Source organism: Hordeum vulgare, chromosome 2H, assembly GCF_904849725.1.
Source record: "Hordeum vulgare subsp. vulgare chromosome 2H, MorexV3_pseudomolecules_assembly, whole genome shotgun sequence".
In the NCBI taxonomy this organism is placed as follows: Eukaryota; Viridiplantae; Streptophyta; class Magnoliopsida; order Poales; family Poaceae; genus Hordeum; species Hordeum vulgare.
Genome location: NC_058519.1, coordinates 282340459 through 282357115, shown reverse-complemented (window position 1 = coordinate 282357115; position 16657 = coordinate 282340459).

Sequence of the window (16657 nt, the reverse complement as noted above, 5' to 3'; positions counted from 1 at the left end):
CGACGACCAGAGCCTGCCTCCCTGGGGTGGGTACGTGTGCTGGATGATCCGACTGGTCAAAGGTGATCGCAGTCTGAGACCATTTGAGGAACGTGGGGTTGGTCGGCGTCGCCATGTTCACCTCCCTGTTCACCAACTTCAGTCGACTCTTTCTCTCAACGTCAGCAAAAATCATCAGTGTTGCATGGACTTGGGGGAACGAATCCTCCTTGTCCTCCTCATCCTGTTCATTGTCCTTTTCACTCGGCTTCCCTTCGCCGAACCCCTGGATCAGGAGGCGACATTGCCGAGTGGTATGCTTCGGGAGTATGGCGTTGCTCTCTTCATCCATCTTCGTGTGGATTGGACATGGCTGGTCCAGCATGTGGTTTCCAAACTGCTTCTTCTTGGGGGTGAACTGAGCCTTCCCCTTGCCCTTGAACTTGGCATTGGTAACGGTTGCGGCCTCTGCCTGAGGAGTGGACGGAGCTTTTTGCTTCTGCTTCCGAGTGCTGTTCCCATCTCCATCGACGACTGCTTTGTGCTTGCCACTACGAATGCGGCCCTCTTCTTCGCCATTCGCATAGCGTGCTGCTATCTCCATCATCTAGCTCATGGAGATGTCACCTGTTCGACCGAACTTCAGGTACAGATCTCTGTACCGCACGCCTGCCTTGAAAGCGCAGACTGCTTGGTGCTCTATGACGTTCTCCACCGTGTGGTAGAGGGTCGTCCAATGCTGAATGAAATCGCGCAGGGGCTCATTCTTCTTCTGGATACAGTGATGGAGCTCCACGAGACCAGCAGGGCGTTTGCACGTCCCTTCGAAGGTCCTGATGAAGACTCGGGCCAGATCTGCCCAGCTGTAGATGCTTGAGGGAGCCAACTGGTTCAGCCACGCTCGTGCCGAGCCATCGAGCATCAGAGGGAGGTGCTTCATTGCGACGTGGTCGTCCCCTCCTCCGATCTGGACCGCCACTCGGTAGTCATCCAGCCACGTTTCTCGCTTGGATTCTCCTGTAAACTTGCTCATCCCCATCGCCAATCGGAAGTTGGGAGGGATGTCAGCCGAATGGATGGCTCGACTGAAACACTCGGGACCAGAGACGATGGTCCTGCTTCCACTCGGACGGTCCACATCGTGGCCATCGCGGTGGGCTCGGCCCCTGTCGACCCTCCTCTGGGCGATATATCCTCTTGCGTCAGGTCTTGGATCATAAGTGTCACCGACCGAACGCCGATCATCATGATGTCGGGGCCCGTAGGGCCCACCCCGCGGAGGGGTGCGTGAACGGCGACGATCTTCGGGATTCATGGAACGGCTGCTTCCCGTGTGTTGCTGATGAGAACCGGGGCTGTGAACTGACCGATGTGTGTTCGCGCGAACAAAACTATTGTGGATCCTGTTGTGCGACTGGGAGACCGCCGAATTTTGCTGCTGCGCCGTGTGCAGCAGGGCACGGATCTGCTCGATCCCTCTGCCAGCCTCTGAATCAGTCGGCTGGAGGGAATCGGCTATCTTGGCGGCAGCAGCCAGGTTGAGGACGGGTGTGCGGAACACCTCCACGTTGCTTTGACGAGTGCGCCGACTGGCAGAACGGCGGGGCTGACGGCGAGCGCCGGAGGTTTCGTCGACCTCGTGCTCGTTCCGGCCGGTTTGGCGGGGACTTTCATGGGAGTTGGCCATGTGCACTTGGGCTGCAAGCCCGCGACCCACGTACTCGGAAGGAAACTCAGTCGGAACTGAGTCCGAGCGCTGGGACGGCGGCGCTACTACAACCGACTCGAGGACCGCCACTTGTGAAGACGCGCTCTGGCGCGCCTGGGCGTGTTGCACCCAACGCTGGAGCCGCGGACGGCGAGACCGCTTGTTGCAGCGCGCGACAGGGGCGAAGGTCGACACCGTGGCCGACTGCTGGAGAAGAAGGACGCCGCGGGCACCGGCACGGAAGTGCGTAGCCCCGCGACTGGGGAGCGCCTCGACATCGAGAGGAGCATCCCGAAGCCATGTCGAATCGTCGACGATGAAGGAGAGAGCGCCGAATAGGATCTCGCGACCCATGCTCAAATCTCCACCGGACGACATGACGAAAAGATGTAGTCGCATACTCGCCGAAAAGTCGCTTAGACTCCTGCCCCACGGTGGGCGCCAACTTTCGTGGGTATAAGTATGACAGTAGATCTGTAGGGTACGAAAGGATGGGCAGAGCCTTAGGTACGGCGAGGTTGTATGAGTTCAGGCCCCTCTACGGTGGAGGTAAAATTCCTACGTCTCAGTGCTCTTGGAGCTTGATGTCGAGTGGAATATGGATTACAGTGAATTGCTAACCCCTGCACCAGTGGGGAAGGGCGGCTTATATAGAGTGCGCTACCCTTCATAACGGTTCAGTACACAGGGGTGGAGTAGTGGCGAATAACTGCATACGTTACAGGTAACGTATGTCTTAAATGCTAATAAAGGTACATGGAAACGTATGACCGTTGCCCTCCAGGAGGGTTACGATGTACAGAGTGGAATCCAGTCGGTAAGTTTGATACGCTCCGAATGCTCATCTCCGACTGGATGATGTAGGAATCGTCACCGACTGGATGATGGGAAGTCCTTAATTCAGTCGGAACTGACTAAGGGCCTTATCCCTTATGAAGGGTAGTCCTTGGGTAGGACCCATTGGGCAGGCCTATAACCCTACCCTAGGACTATAACCCCATCAGTAAGGTGGTTTCTCAGTGTAGGCACAAGGAACAATAGGATCATTATAGGCAATGACTTTCTCTTCAACTAGATTGGGATTAACTATGTTGACTTCTACAGGAGGATGATACTTAAACCACTTTTCTTTGGGAAGATAAATATGAGTAGCAAAAGATTCACATAGAGAAGCTACTATCTCAGAGTCAAGTCCATACTTAGCGCTAAAATCTCTAGAAGTGCTTGTTTCAACAAAAGATTTAACGTAGTCAAACTGGAAATTCATACCTGACTCCTTACCTTCTTCAAGCTCCCAATCTTCAGAGTTACGTTTGATTCTTTCCAACAAATTCCACTTCTGGTCAATATCTTTCTTCATAAAAGAACCGGTACAATAATTGTCAAGCATGGTACGATCTTCATGAGAAAGCCGAGCATAAAAGTTTTGAGTGATAATTTCTCTCGAGAGCTCATGATTGGGGCATGAATATAGCATTGATTTAAGCCTCCCCCAAGATTGAGCTATGCTTTCCCTGTGACGAGGCCAAAAGTTATAAATATAATTCCGATCACGATGTACTAAATGCATAGGATAAAACTTTTGATGAAATTCCAATTTCAACCGATTATAGTCCCATGATCCAGTATCATCACATAGCCTATACCATGTCAACGCCTTATCCTTCAAAGATAAAGGAAAGACTTTCTTCTTTACTTCATCCTCGGGCAAACCTGCAAGCTTAAATAAACCACAAACTTCATCTACATAGATTAGATGCAAGTCTGGATGTGAAGATCCATCTCCTGTAAAAGCATTAGCCAGCAGTTTCTCAAGCATACCCGAAGGAATTTCATAAAATTTATTTTCAGTAGGTACCTTAGGTTGAGGAGAAACTCCTCGTGCCTCCGTTCGTGGTGAAGATACCCCGAACAAATTCCTCAAAGGAACAGTTTCCATAGTGACAAGTGACAATAAATTTTAGCATAGTATATAAATGTTTCCTTACCAAATTCCACTTACCAAAGGCGCTTCACTCCCCGGCAACGGCACCAAAAAAGAGTCTTGATGACCCACAAGTATAGGGGATCAATCGTAGTCCTTTCGATAAGTAAGAGTGTCGAACCCAACGAGGAGCAGAAGGCTGTGATAAACGGTTTTCAGCAAGGTAATAATTGCAAGCACTGAAATTAGCGGTAACAAGTGATGCTGTGGTGAGGTGAAACGTAGCAGGTGAAAAGTAACAAGTAAAAAGTAATAGAAACGGTGCAGCAAAGTGGCCCAATCTCTTTTGTAGCAAGGGACAAGCCTGAAGAAAGTCTTATAGGAGGAAAAACGCTCCCGAGGACACACGGGAATTTCTGTCATGCTAGTTTCATCATGTTCATATGATTCGCGTTCGTTACTTTGATAGTTTGATATGTGGGTGGACCAACGCTTGGGTACTTCCCTTACTTGGACAAGCATCCCACTTATGATTAACCCCTCTCGCAAGCATCCGCAACTACGAAATAAGAATTAAGACAATGTCTAACCATAGCATTAAACTAGTGGATCCAAATCAACCCCTTACAAAGCAACACATAGACTGGGGTTTAAGCTTCTGCCACTCTAGCAACCCATCATCTACTTACTACTCCCGAAGGCCTTCCTCTAGGCCCAAATAATGGTGAAGTGTTATGTAGTCTACGTTCACATAACACCACTAGAGGAAAAACAACATACACCATATCAAAATACCGAACGGATACCAAATTCACATGACTATTATTAGCATAACTTATCCCGTGACCTCAGGAACAAAAGTAACTACTCACAAAGCATAATCATAATCATGATCAGAGGTGTAATGAGTGGCATCAAGGATCTGAACATAAACTCTTCCACCAAGTAATCCAACTAGCATCAACTACAAAGAGTGATCAACACTACTAGCAACCTTACAAGTACCAATCGGTGAGTACGTAGGTGCACCCCTACTAGTACCCCCCTTCTGGCCCATTCACCTTGCACCGAAGCACAGGAACACGGTGAGTACGTAGGTTCCCTTGGTTGGCTCTCTCCCTCCTTCAGTCGCTGCTGGCGATCACCGCAATACCTCTGGTGTCGGTGGATTCGAACCTAACAGGGTGGACCCCCTTGTCACGGTTCCTTTTTTTGTAACGTTTTACCTTGAAGGCTCCTTCGCCGGGAGTCATCTTCGAAGCTGGTTAACATATTCTCTTTCGGGCACTTTAATTTTCTCAAACTAGCCGTTGTACAAATTTGGTTTCATTACAGATGAGTCCGTGAACTTGTTTTTCCTATAACTATTAAACCACAACAGCTTTTGAATTGATTCTTTTTGCAAATATTGCTCTTAGGGTCTATTTTATTTTCAGATTTTTTTAAAAATTATTTGGAGCCAGTAGCTAGGCCTCAACTCTTACGACAATACATGTTATATGACGTAGATTCTAACGAAGAAAACACCGACGTTAACTTCACCGAGCTTGATCCCGACTACGTGGAACGAGGCAAGCATGTTTGAACGTCTGATGTGTTGTTTGATCACTAACAAAAATTTAATATTCATCCATTTCTTTATTCAAGCATGTTTATATCTTATAATAATGTTAAAAACATGACTATGGCATGTGATGGTTGTGAGAGGTCGGGGATAACCTAGTCACGCGGAACGTGATAGGTTATGGCCTAGTCATGCAAAGTGCATAATTGTATTGGTATGAATATGATAACTCCAGTATCAACCTAGATTGATTCTTGTGTCTGTCTTACTTTCTATATCGTTCTACCACAGTTTACGGAATAAGGATTCGGTATAGTCACACACTAAGTAGAGGGGTTGGGATGAAAGTATCCATGGCCCTGGACTAAATCCAGTCATACGGTCAGGCGGCATGGGTGTTTACGGTGTGGGACCGAGAGGGAGGGCACTCCCTTGTAGCGCACGGTTTAAATTTGATCCCATGCTAGTCGAGGTCGGAGCCTCCACGTCTTATGGTTTTGCCCTAATAGTGTAGTCCGGGTGGAGCCAGGCTTCGCGGAGGTAAAATGGGTGTGTGCTGGTTCTGTGTGTGTGCTTTTAAAATACCATACGCGGGATTAGTCATATGGTCTATCAGAACCCGCGAGCTATGGTTAAAGAGTACACCCTCTGCAGAGTCAAAAATATTTGAGTAGTCGTGTCCACGGTTAAGGACGGTTGTTTGACATTCAAGTGTCGGTTCTTGGAGTACAAGTGGTGGGACAATAATGGTTGTGGATATCTAACGGTAATGTGGAATATTTTATTATTATCTTCTTGGTTAAAAAATTATCCTAAAGGTTGGTTGTACCACCGAGATAATTCTTATTTATTATTATGCCCTCTGTGTGGTGCCGCTAAGACGCCCGACTTTGGCTTCTTATTTATTTTTATGCCATTTCTGCGGTGTCGCTAAGACGCCCGACTTTGGATTTTTATTTACTTTATGCCTCTCTGTGTTGTCGCTAAGATGCCCGACTATGGTGTTTTATTTATCTTTATGCCCTATCTATGGTGTCGCTAAGACGACCGACAGTGGCTTGTTATGTATCTTTATGCCCTCTCTATGGCGTCGCTAAGACACCCGACTGTGGCTTGTTATTTATCGTTATGCCCTCTCCATGGTGTCGCTAAGATTCCCGACTGTGGCTTGTTATTTATTTTTATTCCCTCTCTGTGGTGTTGCTAAGACTCCCGTTTCTGGCTTGTTATTTATTTTATGCCTTGTATGAGGTGTCGCTCACACGCTTGACGGTGGTAAACTAACCCTTGTTAACCTTTCGAGGCGTCAGTCCAGACACCCAATTGGTGCATTTTACCTTTCTGTTGGGATACCTCAGGAGGATTACCGCCGGATTCATCCACTAACTTAATTTATTTCTAACACACCCATTTGGTAAATTATGATATGAACTATTGCTACCTCTTGAGCTTGCATTGGTTTTTCCCTTGAAGGGGAAAGGGTGATGCAGCACAGTAGCAGTAAGTATTTCCCTCAGTTTGAGAAGCAAGGTATCAATCCAGTAGGAGTATCAAGGCAAGTCACCAATGTACCTGCGCAAAAACAAGCAAACTTGCACCCAACGCTATAAAGGGTTGTCAATCCCTTCACGATTGATTGCAAGGTGAGATCTGAAGGCGGAAAGTGCAACAAAGTAAAAGTGTAGGGCTGAAAATATGATGTGAAGTAGTCCCGGGGGCAATAGTGTTCACTAGAGGCTTCTCTCATGATAGCAAATATTTTGGTGGGTGAATGAATTACTGTCGAGCAATTGATAGAACCGCGCAAAGTCATGATGATATCTAAGGCAATGATCACACATATAGGCATCATGTCCTAGACAAGTAGACCAATACTTTCTGCATCTAGTACTATTACTCCACACATCGACCGCTATCCAGCATGCACCTAGTGTATTAAGTTCATAACAAACAGAGTATTGCCTTAAGCAAGATGACATGATGTATAGGGATAAATTCATGCAATAGACATAAACCCCTTCTTTTACCCTTGATGGAAACAACATGATGTGTGCCTCGATACCCCTTCTGTCACTGGGTGACGACACCACACGGTATGAACGCAAAACCAAGCACTTCTCCCATTGCAAGAATTATAGATCAAGTTGGCCAAACGAAACCCACAACTTGAAGAGAATTACAAGGATACGAAATCATGCATATAAGAGATCAGAGGAAACTCAAATAATAATCATAGATAATCTGATCATAAATGCACAATTCGTCGGATCTCGACAAACACACCGCAAAAAAAGGTTACATCGTATAGATCTCCATGAAGATCATGGAGAACTTTGTATTGAAGATCCAAGAGAGAGAAGAAGCCATCTAGCTGCTAGCTATGGACCCGAAGGGCTGTGGTGAACTACTCATGCATCATCGGAGAGGCAATGGTGTTGACGAAGAAGCCCTCCGTGTCCGAATCCCCCCTCCGACAGGGCACCAGAACGGTCCCCAGATGGGATCTTGCGGAGACAGAAGCTTGCGGCGGCGGAAAAGTATTTTCGTGGCTCTCTCCCGTGGTTTCAGATTTTTAGGGAATTTATAGGCGGAAGAGGTAGGGAAAAGGATCCTCAGGGGCCCACAAGCCTGCTAGGCGTGCCCCCAAGCCGCGCCTAGGGGGCTTGTGTCCTCCCCCGGGGTCCTTTGCCTTGGTTCTCAAGTTCCCTGTGTATCTTCTGTTACAGAAAAAATCATTCCGAAGATTTTATTCCGTTTGGACTCTGTTTAATATTCTCCTCCGAAAAGGGTCAAAAACTCGGAAAAACAGGAACTGGCACTTGGCACTGAGTTAATAGGTTAGTCCCAAAAAAGATATAAAATGCATACAACACATCCGAAGTTGACAAGATAATAACATTGAACCATAAAAAAATATAGATACGTTGGATACGTATCAAGCATCCCCAAGCTTAACTCCTGCTCGTCCTCGAGTAGGGAAGTGATAAAGACTGAATTTTTTATGTGGAATGCAACCTAACATATTTGTCCTTTGTAACTTCTTTCATGTGACATGGATGTTCAGATCCGTAAGATTCAAAACAATAGTTTTCTATTCACATGAAAACAATAATACTTCAAGCAAACTAGCAAGGTAATCATGAACTTTCGAAATAACAAGGCCAAAGAAAGTTATCCCTACAAAATCATATAGTCTGGCTATGCTCCATCATCCCCACACAACGAATTTAAATCATGCACAACCCCGGTATTGGCCAAGTAATTTTTTTCGCACTCTTACTTTCTCAAACCTTTTTCAAGTCTCATGCAATATATGAGCGTGAGGCATGGATATAGCACTATAGATGAAATAGAGTGTGGTGGAGGTTGTGAGGCAAAAAGAGGAGATGGTCACATCGACTCGGCGTATCAAAGGGCTATGGAGATGCCCATAAATAGATATCAATGTGAATGAGTAGGGACTACCATGCAACGGATGCACTTAGAGCTATAAGTGTGTGAAAGCTCAAAAGGAAAACTAGTGGGTGTGCACCCAACTTGCTTGCTCACGAAAACCTAGGGAAATTTGGAGGAAGCCCATCACTGGAATATAAAAGCTAAGTTATATAATGAAGATTCCCACCAGTATATGGAAGTGTCAAAACGAGAGACTCTCTATCATGAAGAACATAGTGCTATTGTGAAGCACAAGTGTGGAAAAAGATAGTAGCATTGTCCCTTCTCTCTTTTTTTCTCTCTCTTTTTTTGGATGGGCTCTTTGGCCTCTTTTCAAATTTTTTTGGTGGGTATCTTTGGCCTATTTTTTTATTTCCTTACATGGGACAATGCTCTAATAATGATGATCATCACACTTTTATTTACTCACAACTCAATACTTAGAGCAACGATGACTCTATAGGAAATGCCTCCGGTAGTGTACCGGGATGTGCAACGATCTAGCTTAGCGTATGACGTTGAAACATCTCGCTAGCTATCTTATGATCATGCAATGGCAATATCAAAGTGACGGCACAAGTCATGAGACGGAACGGTGGGAGTTGCATGGCAATATATCTCGGAATGACTATGAAAATGCCATAATAGGTAGGTATGGTGGCTGTTTTGAGGAAGGTATATGGTGGGTTTGTGCACCGGCGAAAGTTGCGCGGCACTCGGGAGGCTAGCAACGGTGGAAGGTGAAAGTGCATCTATAACATGGACTCACATTAGTCATGAAGAACTCATATACTTATTGCGAATTTTTTTATTAGTAATCGAAACAAAGTGCTAAACGCATACTCCTAGGGGAAGGGTTGGTAGGTGTTAACCATCACGCGATCCCGACCGCCACACAAAGGATGACAACCAATAAATCAATTATGCTCCGACTTCCTAACATAGCGGTTCACCATACGTGCATGCTACGGGAATCACTAACTTCAACACAAGTATTTCTAGATTCACAACACCCTACTAACATAACTCTAGTATTACCAAATCCATATCTCAAAACTAATTGTTAGGAATCAAACTTCTCTTACTAATCAATGCACTTGAATATGGAAGTTTTTATTATATCCTCTTTGGATGCCTATCATCTTTAGGACTACTTTCATAGCACACGCCAATTACCAAGTTACTTCGAGAGAGCACTCTCAAAAAGATATAAGTGAAGATCGAGAGTTCTTATTTCTCCAAAATATGACACCACCGTGCTCTAAAAAGATTTAAGTAAAGCACTAGAGCAAAGTTATCTAGCTCAAAAGATATAAATGAGGCACATGTGAGCTAAATTGCCTAACTCAAAAGATATAATCGAAGCTCAATGAGTATTCTAGCAAATTCACGATGAGTGCATGTCTCTCTCAAAAAGGTGTGCAGCAAGGATGATTGTGACACACCAAAAAGAAAAGACTCCTATAATACACGACGCTCCAAGCAAAACACATATAATGTGGTGAATAAAAATATAGCTCCAAGTAACGTTACCGATGGATTGAAGACGAAAGAGGGGATGCCTTCCCGGAGCATCCCCAAGCTTAGGCTTTTTGGTGTCATTGAATTTGGCTTGGGATGCCTTGGGCATCCCCAAGCTTGAGCTCTTTCCACTCTTTATCCCATTGTCCATGAGAACATCACCCAAAACTTGAAAACTTCACAACACAAAACTTAAACAGATACTCGTGATATCATTAGCATAAGAAAACAAACTACCAACTCTTTAGGTACTGTAGTAAACTTGATTTCTATTTGGATTGATGTTAGATTACCGTGTTCTCACTTTTCCATGGCTAATACCCCCCGATACTATCCATAGATTCATCAAAATAAGCAATCAACACAACAAAAACAGAATCTGTCAAAAACTGACCAGTCTGTAGCAATCTGTATACTTCGTATACTTCTGGTACCTCAAAAATTCTGAACACTGATGACAATTTGGGAAATTGGTATATCAACCAGAAACAAAAAGAATCAACTCAAAATCTCTTTCTGGATAGGAATTAAAAATAATTTCGTGAGTGCAAAGTTTCTGTCTTTTTCAGCAAGATCGAACAACCATCACCAAAACTAGTCATAAAGGTTTTACTTGGCTCAAACACAAAAAGAAACACAAAAAACACAATCATAACAGAATTATGATGGTGTGGACACAACAAAACGAAAAGCAAAAAGCAAAGATAAATTCATTGGGTTGCCTCCCAACAAGCACTACTGTTTAACGCCCTTTAGCTAGGCATTGATAATTCAATGATGCTCACACAAAATACAAGAACTGAAGCACAACGAGAGCATCATAAAGCATGTGAAAATCACATCTAAGTCTAACATACTTCCTATGCATAGGCAGTTTATAGGAAAATATATTGTCAATACAACCAATAGTTACCATATGCAAGGAAGAAGAAAGAGACAATAGCAATCTCAACATAACGAGAGGTGATTTAGTGATATGAAAATTTCTACCACAATATTTTCCTCTCTCATAACAATTACATGTGGGATCATATTCAAATTCAACAATATAGCAATCACATAGGATATTCTTTTCATGATCCACATGCATGCAAAGTTGACGCTCTTCAAAAATAGTGGGATTATCATCAACTAAAGTCATGACTTCTCCAATCCCACTTTCAGTATTATTGCAAATATCATAATCATCATGAGGCTTAAACAAATTTTCAAGATCATAAGAAAAATCATTACCCCAATCATGATCATTGCAACAAGTAGTGGACATAGCAAAACTAGCATCCCCAAGCTTAGGGTTTTGCATATTTTTAGCATGATTGACATTAATAGAATTCATAGTGAAACCATTGCAATCATGCTTTTCATTCAAGGAGGCCTCGTGAATAACTTCATAAATTTCTTCATCACAATTTTCAGATTCACGCATCTGAAGCAAAACTTCATAAAGATAGTCAAGTGCACTCAACTCACTAGCAGTTGGTTCAACATAATTGGATCTCTTAAAGCGATTAGCAAGTAGATGAGGATCCATATCAAAAGATTTTCAGCAAGCGAAGATGCAAGCATATCGAAGGGACATAGCACACAAGCAAAGGAAAGGCAAATGCAAGAAAAGGGCGAACGAAAAAGGCAAATATTTTTGTAAATTTTTGTTTTTCACAAGTGGGGGAGAGGAAAACGAGAGGCAAAAGGCAAAAAAAAGTAAATGCAAGAGATGAGTTTGCGATAGTTACTTGGAAAGCTTAACTTAGAATAGTCCCCGGCGCCAGAAATTGACACGTTGAAGGGAGACTATTCTTGACTTTATACTCCCGAGAAACAGCGCCAGAAATTGGCACGTTGAGGGGAGACTATTCCTAACTTGATCGTCCTCCCCGGCAATGGCGCCAGAAATTCTTCTCGTTACCTTTTGAGCTTGCGTTGGTTTTTCCCTTGAAGAGGAAAGGGTGATGCAGCACAGTAGAAGTAAGTATCTCCCTCAGTTTGAGAACCAAGGTATCAATCCAGTAGGAGTATCAAGGCAAGTCACCACTGTACCTACACAAAAACAAGCAAACTTGCACCCAACGCCATAAAGAGGTTGTCAATCCCTTCACGATTGATTGCAAGGTGAGATCTGAAGGCGAAAAGTGCAACAAAGTAAAAGTGTAGGGCTGAAAATATGATGTGAAGTAGACCCGGGGGCCATAGTGTTCACTAGAGGCTTCTCTCATGATAGCAAATATTACGGTGGGTGAACCAATTACTGTCGAGCAATTGATAGAACCGCACAAAGTCATGATGATATCTAAGGCAGTGATCATACATATAGGCATCACGTCCGAGACAAGTAGACCGATACTTTCTGCATCTACTACTATTACTCCACACATCGACCGCTATCCAGCATGCATCTTGTGTATTAAGTTCACTACAAATAGAGTAACGCCTTAAGCAAGATGACATGATCTAGAGGGACAAATTCATGCAATAGATTTAAACCCCATCCTTTTACCCTTGATGGAAATAACACGATGCGTGCCTCGCTACCCCTTCTGTCCCTAGGTGAGGACACGGCACGGTATGAACCCAAAACCAAGCACTTCTCCCATGGCAAGAATTATAGATCAAGTTGGACAAACGAAACCCACAACTCGAAGAGAATTACAAGGATACAAAATCATGCATATAAGTGATCAGAGGAAACTCAAATAATAAGCATAGATAATCTAATCATAAATCCACAATTCATCGGATCTTGACAAACACACCGCAAAAGAAGGTTACATCGGATAGATCTCCATGAAGATCATGGAGAACTTTGTATTGAAGATCCAAGAGAGAGAAGAAGCCATCTAGCTACTAGCTATGGACCCAAAGGTCTGTGGTGAACTACTCACGCATCATCGGAGAGGCAATGGTGTTGATGAAGAAGCCCTCCGTGTCCGAATGCCCCCTCCGACAGGGCACCAGAACGGTCCCCAGATGGGATCTTGCGGAGACAGAAGCTTGCGGCGGCGGAAAAGTATTTTCGTGGCTCTCTCCCATGGTTTCAGATTTTTAGGGAATTTATAGGCGGAAGAGGTAGGGAAAAGGAGCCTCGGGGGGGGGGGGGGCACAAGCCTTCTAGGCGTGCCCCCAGGCCGCGCCTAGGGGGCTTGTGACCTCCCCCGTGGTCCTTTGCCTTGGTTCTCAAGTTCCCCGTGTATCTTCTGTTACGGAAAAAAAATCATTCCGAAGATTTTATTCCATTTGGTCTCTGTTTAATATTCTTCTCTAAAAAGGGTCAAAAACACGGAAAAACAGGAACTGGCACTTGGCACTGAGTTAATAGGTTAGTCCCAAAAAAGATATAAAATGCATACAAAACATCCAAAGTTGACAAGATAATAGCACAGAACCATCAAAAATTATAGATACGTTGGAGACGTATCAACTATGCATATTAATAATTGTCTGCATGCATCTCATCATTTGTGCAAATTGTTTGCGAGTACTTTTCGAAATACTCACTTGCTTGTTGATGTGGCCAGATATGGATGAAGGAGACCTCATGGATGAAGAGTTCGATAGAGAGTCCGAGGTCTAGAGGAGTCCCAATCAATCTTGCGATCCTCGAGTCCGCCGCTGTATTATTTCACCGCTTCCGCCACCACGAATAAATCATCAAGCCTCAATCTGATGCTTGGCGCGTAGTAATAATTGTCATGTCACATTACTCTAATGTGACGTGCCCCTTTTATGACGAGCAATAGAGTTATCCCATTATCATTGTAACATGTCCGTATGTGTGAGACGCACATGGCTAATTTCCAGTAAATTATTTTATTTGGAAACTTGTCATGACATCAGTTGCGTGTCGTTGTTGGTCTCACCAACAATTCGCAACCTCAGAGTCACGAAGATGTTGGTTGATAGTGGGGCCAGCTTGAACCTGATTTCATTCGATGTGATCACGCGGCTGCAGATCCCCGATTCAGACCTCAAACCAACTGCTCCTTCCAAGGAGTGGACGGGGGGAGATCTCAACCAAAGGGGAAGATAACCCTTCCGGTCACATTTGGTAGCGAGCTCAATTGCAGGATAGAGAGGGTCCTCTTTGACCTCGGCCGTATAATGGAATCCTAGGCCGTCTTGCGTTGGCAAAGTTCATGGTGGCGTCCCAACAAGCCTAGAACACACTTAAGATGCAGGGTCAATGCGCATCATGGCCATCCATGCACACAAGAAGGACGCAGTCCTCTGTGTTGACAAGATCTAGCGGGAGGCAGTTGCAGCATTGAAAGCACAATTGCTCCCTAAGGTAGTTTTGATAATTGATCACAACATATGCATCATTGGACTAATCATCTTATCCTAGTATATTTCTGAAAACTTCAAAAGATGCATTGGATAAAGGTTTATGTGGAGATGCCCCTTGATGCAAGAAAGGAATAAGATTGGCTCAAGCTTCAAGCAAGAAGACACGTCATTTTATATTTGTGAGAAATCACTTTTGAGTCCATAGGAAAGCCAATACTTTTAAAAGGGGGTGAGGTATTAAAATGAAATTGTTGCTCAAGTGCTTAGACATGGCCACCAAAAATACTTAGTCATTCTCTCACATAACACTTCTGTCCAAAGCCAAATGTCCAAAATCGGTGCCAACAAGTTTTCAGATTCGGCTCTACCAATTTTCAACCGAGACAGAACCTTAGCCAAACCTACCATTATCGTACAACTGATTTAGCATTGGTGCGATCGAGTTCAGGTGACCAAGCTTCTGTTGCCTCTGTACACAAAATTGGAATTTCTGAGTTTGGGTATCGGTGTAACCGAGTTGGGTCATATGACCGTTAGCCACCTTTTTGGTTCTACCGACTTGTCTATATCGGTGTCACCGAGATTCAAAAGTTGGTGCCTTTTGTGCAAGTCGGTACTATCGACTCTATGACTTATGTGTCACTGAGTTGGTCACTTTAGGTGTAATGGTTGGACTTTGGGTGTTGCCTATATATGCCCCTCCACCATCCTCTCATTCATAGAGGAAGCACTCAGAACACACACTTCATTGTTAGATCCATTTTTCTGAGAGAGAGCCACTACTCATGTGTTGAGATAAAGATATTCCAATCCATTCATGTGAAACTTGATCTCTATCCTCCCCAAGTTACTTTCCACCAAATCAATCTCTCCTACCAATGCCTATTCTGTGAGAGAGTGACTGAGTGTTGAGGAGACTATATTTAGAAGCGCTAGAGCAAGTAGTTCATCGTTCTACCACATCTATTACCTTTTGGACGGTGGTGCCTCCTAGATTGATTAGGTATCGCTTGGGAGCCTCTGTCACATCCCTAGCTCAGCATTGCTTGCAATTGCATACTCATGCATGCATTCTAAATTCAAAAGGAATTGAGATATGATCAAGTTTTATAAAGAATTTTGTCTAATGACCAAGATAACAGTTACTTCAAACAACTCCAAGAAAATGTCCCTGATTTTCTAAGAAAATATTGAGCTGAGTAAAAAATCAAATAAGTATTTTTGAAAACAAAGAAACATTTTATCTTGGCTTTTTGAATCAATCAAACAATTATTTTAGATGGAATTATATTTTCTAGATATAAAATTTAGTTTCATATACTCTGAAAATATTTGTGTGGCATTGGACAATTATGTTATGTCACATAAAGATGTCATTAGGATTTTATAAAATGTTTGATTTTGTTTTTAATTCAAACACAAAAGTCAGACTTAGAAAACAGAAAAGAAAAAAAAGAAAAAAAATAGATAAACCCTAACCTGCGCTTACCTGTTCCAGGAAGGAGATGGCCCAGCCCACCAGGGGCAAAGGGGTCTTCTTCCACCTCTTGCCAGTAGGCACAGGCGTGGTGCACGCGCGCTCAACCGCGGCCACCTCCTTCTTCCAACTCCTTCTCGCCTCCCCCTGAGCTTTTCTCCTCGCCTGGAGATGCCCCAGAGCCCCCTCTCTCTTCTCCACCCCTCTCTGGTTCCTCTCCCTCCCTCTGCTCTTTTTCCCTCGCCTTGGCCGAGCCTCCTCGAGAAAGCCCCCGTCGTCAGCCAGCTCCCTCCATCGCCTCGCCCCTCTGACCCGACTAGAAGCTCCGCCTCCATGCTCTGAACCTCCCTGCCAGAAGAATCAAGCCCGGGAGCCTTGGAGCACCGCCATCGCTACCGTTTTCTTCTCCGGTCACGGGAGCTTCCCGACGTCGATTCGCCGGCTAGAGGACGACCCCGACCACCCCATCACCCCCAATCGCACCGCTGTGAGCTACTCAACCATTTCCCCCTCTCCCCATTGTTCCTCGTGTTGCCTAGCCAGCAAAGCCACCGGAGCCGAGAGCTTCTCAACACCTTCCATGTCGCCGCCATCGCTGTGGTACGCCACCCACGTGCTCGAGCTCGGGAATGAGCTCCTGGAGCTACCAGGAAGCTTTCGAGCCCCTCAGCCAAACTCCCTGTGCCCCGTAACCGCATGCCTGACGAAGCCGAGCCGCTGCCGCCGCATAGGCTTGTCGCCGACGAAGATTCCGGCAGCCCCGTGGCC